The sequence below is a fragment of the Osmerus mordax genome, chromosome 20, assembly GCF_038355195.1.
Source record: "Osmerus mordax isolate fOsmMor3 chromosome 20, fOsmMor3.pri, whole genome shotgun sequence".
Classification (NCBI taxonomy): Eukaryota; Metazoa; Chordata; class Actinopteri; order Osmeriformes; family Osmeridae; genus Osmerus; species Osmerus mordax.
Window position 1 is genome coordinate 12285709 of NC_090069.1, and position 12060 is coordinate 12297768.

General features: G+C 39.8%; 2 long non-coding RNA genes across 2 annotated transcripts; one reads left to right on the forward strand and one right to left on the reverse strand.

Annotated features, from left to right (window-relative positions):
* Positions 1-2211: 2211 nt before the first annotated feature.
* On the reverse strand, positions 2212-4163 carry LOC136964439 (uncharacterized). Its single transcript, XR_010879071.1, has 10 exons — positions 4083-4163; positions 3759-3870; positions 3528-3647; positions 3353-3403; positions 3203-3262; positions 3007-3045; positions 2801-2851; positions 2668-2721; positions 2522-2572; positions 2212-2396 (listed from the first exon to the last, which is right to left on the reverse strand). It is a non-coding gene; the product is annotated as an uncharacterized lncRNA (long non-coding RNA).
* A 3882-nt stretch (positions 4164-8045) lies between these two features.
* Positions 8046-11662, forward strand: LOC136964291 (uncharacterized). The gene is made up of 3 exons (XR_010879056.1): positions 8046-8099; positions 10995-11174; positions 11410-11662. It is a non-coding gene; the product is annotated as an uncharacterized lncRNA (long non-coding RNA).
* The last annotated feature ends 398 nt before the right edge of the window (positions 11663-12060 follow it).

Consider the following 12060-nt stretch of genomic DNA (forward strand, 5'->3'; position numbering starts at 1 on the left):
GGTTAGTAGTTAGATAGATTTTTGATTTAAGTAAGGAGAGTGCCGAACATGTTCTGTCGCCGTTTGACTTCCTAAACAGCTGTGTCTCGCGTAGGCTACAGCGTTTCAGTGAGCAGCACTGGTTTGAAACCACAGGTAATGATAATTTCACCCACAAATCGTTTACTTGTAATGTAATGTCATAATAAATCCTACAACGAAAATGTATTTGTGAGGAATGTTTATTTTAACGATTGAAAACAGATGCATCATAGACCACTGTAGTATGTGTTGCCCGGGCAACAGAGGCTAATGTCATGATGCTAATACTTAAGTGAAATAGTAGACTACTGTTTCCGAAAGTAGATGTACTTCCTTAATAAAATCAGCTTATATTGTACATTACACGTCACAATTGTGTGTCATATCACAAAGTAAAATTAGTAAATAGTTATCACCATGGCCTCTTTGCTTGTGGCGTTTCTGCAGCTGCCTTGCAGTAAAGCAGTTAGCTTAGCTATCTCCCAGAAGTTAACGAGCTGCTAAACTAATGTTCTGCTAGAGGTAGTCACGTGACTTTTCGTGACGTTAGTGACGTAAGTAGCGTCAGTGACTGTGGCTAGCAAATTAGCCACCGTTAGCTTCACTTTTCGCCACACGTAACTTGAGCCTAAACCATGCAACGGAACGTAAATCCCAATAGAAGCAACTCAATCGCTACCAAGACGAAACTTTTGACACCTAGGTTGTCTATGTAGGCCGAATATTGACTGAGTTTTAGGGGGGCAAAAATAATGATAATAATAATATATATGTGAGAGAACAAAGGTTGCGCCCTTGCCGAAGGCAAAGCACACCCAACTAGAGAGGGTACAGTGCTTGCTTGCGTCGGTTGCAGGTGGGTCCATCCTCTAAGTTTTTCCCTTCTCGTGATATTTTCAAGCATTTACCCAGCTAACACAGTTACGTCGCCCTTACGTAACTAGGACGTAATTTAATGACCAAACTTTCGTCGCCACAACGTAATTGCATTACGTCGTGGCAACCAGAAAAGTGAAAGTCGTGGATTCGTAACGACAACGTAATTTGGTTACGTTGTCAGATGGTCGTTGCAACGTCGTGACAACGTAATATCTTCATAGTTGTCAGTTGGTCATCATGAGGTAATTGAAAACCTAGCCTATTCTAGGGCGGACTTGCATTAGCTGCTAGCAGTCCTCATTTGCCCAAAACTATCCCGGCAGATATAGTTAGCCCCTAGCAGTTTTTAAGCAAAACCAATATTTTGCATGGTGCACAGCTAGACATAAATGATAACTGTAGTGTACCTTCAACAGCAGTCGGCCTAGATAGGAATGTTTGGAATTACAACTAACTGTGGTATTACAGAGAGAGTCGTTAATTATTTTGAGCTCCTACATACAAACACACAACATTAACGCTATGTTGTAATTGTAAATGAGACATGGACGTACCAAGTTATATGCAAGAACTTTATTTAAAAAGAAAACAAGTCTAAAAGAAGGCCGTGGTTCCAGCAGCTATACTCCTCCAACTGAAGAGACCAGTTGCGCCTATGAATAAAACAATGCACAAACAGAAAAGGTGAGTGTCAAGTCCATCCCATTTTACCTGTCTAGCTTTGAATCTAACAATATAACTGTCCATTGTTATTTATTACCTTAATGGTCTGTGCTGGAGCATGCTTCAGAGTCTCCCCTATCAGCATTTCAACCTCCTTATCTCCCAGCCCTGCCTTTCATTTCATAACTGCTTCTGCAATTGGACAGACAACACAAACATATACATTCAGTGTTAAGTGAGATCATCAACATTTTAAGACATTTTATGTGATTCTTTCACAGAAAGAAGTGCTCAGACTCAACGTTTAATTGTTGTGCACACAGTTGTGCCAATGAAGGGCAACTTCTCAATTTTTCCCTTGAAGCTGTAGCAACTCCAAACAGCATTTGTTGCCACGGACCGCATCACTCTCCTGACGCACTCTCCAGGAGTGGCCCCACCAGTGAGGCTGAGATGGTGAATCTGTTGAAAATAACCAGGCCTTGAAGGTAACCACATTCAACTTGCAATTTTTCATTTCAACAGTACATAATTCTTAGTCTTAAACTGTTTAATTTATGTTGGTAGTTAATATACCAAATTAGGTAGGTTATAAATTACAGGACAGTTCAACTTGAATTAAGCATTATACTAGCGACCTACCACTCTCTTTCTGAACTCGGTCATCTTGAGGCGCTCCTCAAGATTCTGAAGTTCTTTTAGGCATTGTGCCGCAACAAAGTTGAGTGCAGGCTCCTCACTTTGTCTTCCCTGGCTTCTGCGCAACAGAAGGAGTATCTCCCTCTGGCTTGCTTCAATTGTCTCCACCTTTTGAAGGAGAACTTGTAGTGTATCTGTAATTAAGAATCACCTTCCATTACCACCGCGGTCACAGTGTCTGCAAAAATGCTAGCGATTATTAGGCTACTTTAGTCTATATGGTAGATTAAGTTTAAATATGATGTATAAAAAGGCATACCTTGCAGTTTTCTTGGCTCCCAAGCTGTCGCTGGCCAAGAGGGTCTCTTGTCTAAATTGGTAACATAGCAATATCGTGATTATATGAAAGTCTGTGTTTTCTTAGGAAATGTTCAAAAATCAATTAATGTAAAATGGTCAGTTTACCTTCGACAAAATGCTGGGTCAGAGTCATGGAGTGCTGGGATTCTGGTAGTTCATCTGCAAGCAAAATACATATACAAAATATATGAAAAAGGATTTTGCAATGGTAGTTACATTATTAATTTAGATTATTTACCATCCGTTCCATCTGTTGCCAGGGTCGGAGGTGGAGGGTTTGGGAATGGATCTGAGAATGTGGACATAGATGGGAAATACATTTGAGAATGTGTAGAATTATCGAATCAACAGTATTTTCCATGTTGTAGATTTGTAATTGATTACTGTGAAATATTTCTGTCAAGTACTGTGTATCTTGAGTGACTTGGTTGTTTTTTGCCGTACTTTTTGCTTTCTTTGGCCGGGGAGGGGTTGGAAGTTTAGCTGGAATCAGATTTGAAAGTTTGTCACAATGTAAAGTTTAAAGATATGCAGTTTTCTATTAAACTGATGGACTATCATAATGGCTAGTAAATAATAACTTTTTCATAGACAACAAATAATAAACAAAGACAGGCGAATGAAAAAGTGAGGACTTTACCTATATCTATCTTCTTTTTTAAAGAGTCCGTAGTTGCTTTGGCTCGTGGAAATGGTCCATCTTAAGAGCATGCACATTATTAAGTTATTGCATTTAGCCATATTTCAATGGTCTATTACTCTATTGAATGAGTATACATTGTATACCTACCTCAACGTTTTGTCTTTTTCATCGGCTCAACTTCCCATGATGAACCCTCATCTAAATAGGTCACATAACACACAGTCTTTGTTTTCCATGATCTCACTCTAAATCCTTTTTTCTGTTTCGTTTCAGCAGCAGACAAATGAGTACCACACCAAATATGTTTTTGGTAAGTTCTTACCTTCACTGCTGTCTCCAAATTTTTTAGGTCTTTTCTTTTTTCTAGGTTGGTCCTCCTCCGTTTCGACGGCAGACTTGTCCTCAGCTGTCTTGCTCCATCTGAGTGCTCTCTCAAAATCACCTAGTATCAAAGTAGTATCAAATAGTAACAGTTAAGTAAAATCAAATAGCTACAGTTAGAGTTAAACAATGAATACATTTTTGTACAAAGCTAATGTCGATTTCAACTGACCAGTTGCTGCAAAGATCCGGACTCTTCTGCTGATCCACAGCTCCTCATCCGGGATCTCCTGTTGTTTTGCCCTTTTGGTCTGGTTGGATGGTGGCCAGTAGCTGTATTGTTGCTGAAATGCATAACACCATTGTAATTACTGTTTAATATACATATAAAATGTTACGTGCATACATTTTACAATTAATTATCCAAGATCTCCTTGTCAACAATTATCAAGAAGTAATGTATGCCCTTGAAAGGTTTAGCAACCAATCAGAATCGAGTATTCAACAACGCCACGGTATAAATAGTTAACAAGGGTTGTTAGAATATGACATTTACCTCATTTTCTTCATAGGTCCAACACTGGGCCACTATTCCCACCAGGTTTTCCTCAAGGAATTCTACAATGTAGTACATTCTGTTGAAAATAGTAAGACAAACAGTTGCTTAAAACATTACCCTTTCCATAGTAAATAATATACTATGCGAGTATACTTCCACAACATTTATACATACTCATAGTTTGTGTAAGATTTTCATGAAGATCGTTTTATCCCCCATTTGTGTCTTCATGGCGATATTCTTTATTGTTTCACAGGGAATCCATCTCATTGTTGTGGTTGTGTTCTTGTATTGAAACACTCCAATGATGGATGAGTTACAAGGCTCCAAAACAGTGGTTGCGGATTACTATATACACGGCACAGGTGGCACCCATTTTTTTCTGTCTCATCAATGACATCGCAGCCTTCCTCACTATCCAGCACGAAAGCTCTGTCCTTTGGGTTATTTGTCATTTTCTGTTTTTGCACTTGCAGGGGTTCTTCTTTTCTCTCCTCGATCCTCTTCACCACCTGGGAAAGGGGGCATCTTCCATTCCTCACCATCCTCTTCATGGTATGCAAGAAACTTTCAAATTTAAAGGCACTGCAGTTGTCCAACCCATCAAACAAAACGGCATCTGCAGTTATGTGGAGCATTGTGTGCGTATTGTACACAAGAAACGTCTTGCCATAAAGCTCCCGTCCTCTCACAACAAAGTACTGCAGTAGTTGTTGAGCGTATTGTGAATACTGCTTGAGAGTCGTAGAGCTCACTAAAATGCACATCGCCACACTGAAGGACAAGAAGTGGAGGTACAGGTTATCCCTCAGGATTCCCCTCAACACCACCTTACCGGTGTACAGCATAAACTGCCGGAATTCCGTGGCTTTCCACCTTTCCAGCTCTTCAAGACCTTGTGGTTTGCCGGAGAAGATGGAGGGAATTTCAGGTTTAAGGTGAAGAAGCCTGCTGCTCACCTCCTTTATTTGTGTCACAGACATTCTACAACCTTTCTCTCCTCTGCTCCAGATGAGGAGAAGCTTTTTCATGACACATTTAGTCATTTTAGCAGACACTCTTATCCAGAGCGACTTACAGTAAGTAAGACACCCAAGCATGCCTGATGCATGTAGTCAATGGGGAAAGCTTTTACCATGTCGATAGGCAAGTTGAGCAGGGGAGTGTTGCCATGATGGTGCTCTTCTTGGGTTTGATGTCTGAATGCTTCGTCTGTTCGCAGGGTGAGTTCTTCTTGTTCCTGATATGTAACTCCTGTTTTTCGTCCGGGCCCGAAACACTGCCCCCTACTCCCCCTGTTACTACGCACTAAATGTTAATAAATATATTTTTTAGACTACTACACATGTTATACATCATTAGAAAGCTACGATTCTTGTGCTTGTAGATATGTAAACCATTTCAAGATCGAGTCACAACAACAAGTTTAGTCAACGTCTTTGTCCAGTCACCACTTTGGTGTTGTTTACAAAGCCAAACATCTCTACTTACCCTCAAAGGTTCTGTGTCGTCCAGGTATGCAAACAACACATCAAAACTTGATCTGCGTACATTCCCAAGGGTTCAAAGTATCTAACCATGTAAAGTAATTCGTCCAAATACAATGTTTTACGTTCATGAATAGCCATTATCCTTTGTTTCATTATGCAAGTTAGCCGACGGAAGAAACAACTTGTTCACATAAAAGTGTTCTGTTCTCCGGTTAGCAACGGAGTATTTACGATATGAAGGAATCAAAATGTCCGTTGAACCCTCCCCTTTTGATTGACACCTTGTTTGACCCAATAGGAGCTTCCATGCCCCGTTGACAGCCCTCTAAAGCCAATTAGGTCTGTGCGTCCTGCCCCCCCCCCCGCCCCCCCCCCCCACACTCTTTCTAAACAAATTTCTCGAACTGGCTTCACTGGCTCTGAAATGAGCTCGTTAGCCTTGTAGCTGAAAGCTAGCTGAAAATGCCAATACCTCATTTGTATGTGTCTGTGGAGCCGTCAAAATAAAAGTCGATTGCGCAATAGGGTTGAAAGAATCAGTTTTCTTTGTGCGCCAATCCTGGGAATCAGATAAAGCACTCCAATGTGTTCATGCTTCAATTTTTGTGTTTCAGTAATACTAATTAGGGATTTAGCTATTATATATGATAGTTCTAAGTACCACCTTTCATTAGAGATAACAATTATGAAAAATAATACCTTTTATCCTGAGTATTTGACCTTGGTTACAAAGGGTCATTTTGGAGTCTCCAAAAGGCCCTTTTAGAAAATGAATGGATGTACTCTTATAAAAACATGTGTCAAATATGAATATATTGTGGTATTATGTTTGACTTTTGATTTGAATTGGGTAAGGCTTCAACCTGTGGTCCAATTTAGTCTTCCAGCTAATACCTACCACCTCTAGGCCTCTTCAGGCCTCTGTTTTCAAAACAAAATCTAGGCGGAAATAGAAATTTTCACTTTCCTTGTGTTCAAGCTTCTATTACTCAACACTAGTAAGACTGACAGGGGTCCTGACAACAGGGGACATAACTTCAGAGTGTCAGCTTTCAAAAGAGATCATTTACATGCATGTACTCCAAATGGTTCAAGAACAGCTTCCAATTTACTTTGGGTATGCTGTTTAGGCGTTTTTAGGCAAATTTAACTGGATTTTGAAAAGGTTAAACCACTGTCCTTTCTGAGTGCATTTATCACAGCCGTAATAACCTGAGCACAGCTTTGTGTTAAGGACCAAGGCTTTTGCTGGAGCATCGCACACAATGCAAAGAACATTAACTTTAAATGTTTTCTCTCTGTGTTGCAGGCCACTAGATAGTAGATCATTGAGGTCTGCCACCATGTCATCTAAAAAATGCAGGTCGGTTGGCCGCTTGTTTCCGCACGTCAGTGTGATTGGGAAAACAGTGATGGGCTTGAGGTGAACAGCACATAGGACAGGCCACATAGCTTTCCCTGAGCTCTTGAACAGCGGCAATCCATCAATGTTGAAGGACAGATTAACTGTGTCGCAGTCAGACAGCTGTTCAAATGGGTATTTCTTCAGGGTGTCTAGCAATGTATCACGCAATGGATAATTCAGATACTCCATTCCAGACTTCTGTGTTGTATTTACCTGCCTTGGTGTTTTTAGCAGGGTACGAGCGGAGGATGGGAGATCCGAGTGGCCATGATTCTGAAGAATCTTCAACAACTGATCAACGGCATTGTTCTTCACCTGACAGTGAGTGGCCCAGGTTGCCAGATCTGATGCAAGTGATGTACTTTCTATGTTGTTTTCTTGGTCGGATTCCTCATCATTACTTTCCCCAAGGTCAGTGGGTACCTCCCCATCATCCTCAAACGCTACCTCCCTGTCTTCTTCATAGGCTACTCCCCTATCATCCTCCAAGGCTACCTCCATGTCATCCTGCAAGTATTCCTCCAACTCTAATGATGCTGTAATCATGGACTGTGGGGATGACATGTTTTCAGTGTCGTCCACGTGGTTGTCCATGTGGCTGTCATCAATCAGATGCTCTGTGTCTATCTTTTTGAGCACACGTTTAGCTGATCTCCAGGATCGGAGGTATTGCCTTGATCTTTCTTGCTTCCCATAACTCATTCTGTTGAGAAATGTATTTAACAACAATTGTTGTGTTTTAGATTGTATCACACTTTGGGCCGCAAAGATTAACTTCTTATTTCACTGGTTGCGCAATAAATGGAAACATAAATGTACATGAAACAAAATAGCTGGCTTGCAGTGTCATGAGACCTAAAGTAGCAAGCAAGCTTGTTCAGGGAAATGTAATTGTTGCTTGGCAACAGTACAGTTGGGAAACTGTATGTGTTGGCAGAGACAAATAATTTATTAAATATGCAGTAAATCATTTACAATTATAATTTACAATTATTTACGGCACTCTTTAAAGAAGTTCCGGCCACTTGGCCTCAAACCTAGGAAGTTCCGGCCAATAGGCGTCAAACAAGTTGAGGAACGAACTTGAACGAGGGGAATCATCCACAACACTCGGGAGAGGTAAGTTGTTTCATACAAAAGGATATGCTTGGTGTAGATTAATGGTGCCATTGTCACATAAATATTCGTTTATCAGGTATCATGATGTCGTGTATTTGAAGGTTACCGCCAGTAACGTAAGGCTGATCAGTACGTTAGCTGTAACGTTGACACTCGCTAGCTCTAGCTTGTTCATTCGCTCGCGCAATTGCGTTTAGCCGTTAGCTCCGAGGTATAACTGTCACATTAGCATAGAACCTGACCTTACCAAATGGTTATAGTAAGAACAATCTGATTAATAACTAAATCTTTCACATCCCCATCAACGCGTAAATACTTTACATTTACATGTACAACTACATACACCAGTGTAGTCTCACCTGATTGTTGGTCTTGGTCAGCTACCGTACCGTACAAACCTAGCTCTAGCTACTGTAGCTTTAATCTTGAGGAGCAGAAAGGAACTGAAGAAGACCGCCCCTGGGATTTACATCAATGAGGACTTATCCGAGGCTGTATGGCAGAAACGAAGAGATCTTCTGCCTAAACTTAAGGAGGCATGGGATAGAGGGGACATTGCCTACTTAAGATATGATCGCCTTGTGACCCACCCACCTAGGGAGCGAGGGGCTGTGTCGCCCCAGCACTTGCCTGAATGAAGAGTGGGTATGTAGGACTCAGAGATGAGGACTTTCTGTTTTTTATTTATCTTTAAGGTCTATTAAACTACCGAAAAAAGGTTTGAGGTTTGCTCATTTAAATGTCTGTAGTTTAAAAAACAAGGTTCAAGAGCTATGTACTATTTTACACGAAAATGATATTCATATTATGGCTGTGTCAGAGACTCACTTGGAAGAAGCCATAGGGGATGCAGCTGTTTCAATTCAAGGTTACAATATATTTAGATTAGACAGAGACAGGTATGGGGGAGGTACTGCTTTCTACATTCAAAATCATATTCCAGCCAAAATAAGGAAATATCTAGGTATGGTTGGAGTAGAAGCCTTATGGCTCCAAGTTCATATCCCACATCTGAAACCTATATTGACATGCTGTTGTTATAGGCCACCATGCTCTAATGCTGAATATCTGAATAACATATGCATGATGCTGGAGAATGTAACTGATAATGACAATAATATTTACATTCTTGGTGATATGAATATAGACTGGTTGTCCAGTAATTGTACATTGAAAAGGAAGTTGAGCGATGCAGCCACATTATGCAACTTATCTCAAGTCATAGGTGTACCCACAAGAATTAATGTCAGTAGGGACGGAATGGTCACGTCAACGTGCATTGATCACTTTTTTACAAATTGTTCTGAAAAATTTTCTAAAGCTGTGTCGGTTCCTGTGGGCTTCAGTGACCACAATTTTGTCGCTTTAACTGTGAAAATAAGGTTCCTAAAGCAGGGCCTAAAGTAATTCATAGAAGAACATATAAGACCTTTTTAGAAAAAGATTTTATTGCTGATGTAGAAAATATCGAGTGGGATACTGTGCTTGAGAAGATGCATGTAAATGCTGCACTAGACTACTTTATGAATTTGCAGGAATGCGGATTTATGCGGATGACACGACTATGTATGTATCGTCAGAGAGCATTGAACATGTTAATGAGGTGCTTCAACTAGAGTTAACGCTTGTTTCTGAATGGATCATGGAAAATAAGCTGAAGTTGAATGTCCAAAAAACTAAATGTATGGTAATAGGCTCTAAATATGCTCTCAGGACAGAGAAGAAATTAAGCCTCTCTTTAAAGGGTGCTGCTATGGAACAGGTTAAAGAAGTTAAACTGTTGGGTGTCACTATTGACGAAACACTGTCATGGTCCACTCAGATTAATAATACAGTGGTGAGAATGATTAATGGTATCTATGCCATTAGAAGGAGTGCTCATCTGCTAACTAACACAACAATTAGACTAGTCATACAATCTCTAGTTCTGTCAAATCTGGACTACTGTCCTGTGATTTGGTCTAGTGCATCAAAGCAAGAACTCAGTAAACTCCAGCTTGCTCAGAACAGAGCGGCAAGACTGGCACTTCACTGCTCTGTTAGGAGTAGTGTGGAGGTTATGCATGCCAGGCTGTCATGGATGAGGGTGGATGAAAGACTGGCATGTAGCCTTATTCTGTTTTTAAATAATGTGTATTCCTCACAGAAACCTGTCAGTTTGTATTTACAGCTATCACTTGCAAATGAGAGACATGGTTATAATACTAGACAGGCAATAAGTGGTCACTTTACTTTTCCTCTACCCAGAACCAATGCACTTAAGAAAACAGTAATGTACAGAGCCATTGCATACTGGAATGTGCTCCCCTCATATGTGACTCTAACACGAAATAAATGGGATATCAAAAGGAAATTTAAGGCAGCTTTAATTAGAAAGGAAATTATAGTAGATTAGATTATTATTTTAGGTATTTAAGGGATTTCAGGTATTATTTTACTTTTAATGTAAATGTTGTTTTCTAAGTCTGTGTTTTTGTGATAATTGATCATGCTGTACTGCATTTTATGTATTTATATTGTATTGTAATATTTTTTGCCTGGACCCCAGGAAGAATAGTCTACACCATGGTGTAGACTAATGGGGATCCTTAATAAATAAATAAATAAAACTGTAGCTACTGTAGCTATCTATCTCTAACGCTAAAACTAATTTAACTACAATATACAGCAAAATATCTACAATAAATTACACTAAAAACACTAATCGAAAACGAAGGATTAAACTACATATAATATTAAACTATTCTTACGCTAAAAAATACAAAAAGCTAATCTATACACTCTAACGCTAATAACAACTATCAAAAACGATTAGGCTACTCTATATGAAAGATTAAATAACGACTGTAATAAAACTTATATAAATACTAGCTAAACTCCAACTCTTATCTCTAGGTCTATACTGTACGTCTTGTTTCTCTGTAATCCACCAACAACTGCGAAGAATAACGTTAGCAGAATTTGAATGTTGCTGAACCATCCACGAGACGTTCCGACCATAGGCAGGTGCCGACCCGCAAGCTCAGTCTCTGGCTCTATTCAGCCAGCTTGATGTATTGCGCTTCTGTACCCAATGTAAATACAGACTTTTGTCCCATACGTGTTGTATAATCCAGTACTGTGTTAGTAGTACTGGGAATATGTTACAAACTTGTACAAGTATGTTTTCCACTCATGGACTGTTGATGTAACTGACATGCATTCTGTCAAAGTAACTTTGTGACCAATCATCTTTAATATATAGATGTTGATCTACTTGATACTACTGTAAAACGAATATTACCCTCATAGAACGCATCTTTGTCTCCAGTTTCAATTTCCCCGGTGTCCACATTTCTGAAGACGTCTCCTGGTCCCTTAAACCTCAGTGCAAGAAAGGTGAAACATTGGTAATGAAATGTGTTACACTTCAGTAGTTGTCTTAACTAAGACATTTATATTATAACATTACCCAAGAGATATATATTATAACATTACTTCCCATCATATGGCAATAGGATCACTAAGGAAGAGCTGCATCTCCTGAAATGTAACTCCAAGAACACTCACCTCTTGAGGCCATTTACCACTTTCAAAAAGTATACATTTGCATCTTGTTCTACATTGAAAGTTTTGGTTTGCAATACAAAATTATGTTTTCTGACTCAAACCATCTGTGGCATGTGCGTGTCTGTCAATGATCACCTATGCCAGTCATTTTTCCCTCTGCCTCAGGAACGTCACACCAGACTGCCTACCGCTCCTGTTGTCCAACCACGCCACAACCTCGACAGTTCCACGTCTGCCATCCTCGCCTTTCCCTCATCAGCTGTCAGCAGTGTGTCCACAACCTTTAATACATTTACTTTTGCCAGTCCACTGATTGTAGCCAGAATACTGATTGTAGCCGAACATAAAGTAGTTGGGTTTGGTATGAACAAAAATACTGCTTCAATACTATAATGCTCCTCCAGATTTATTG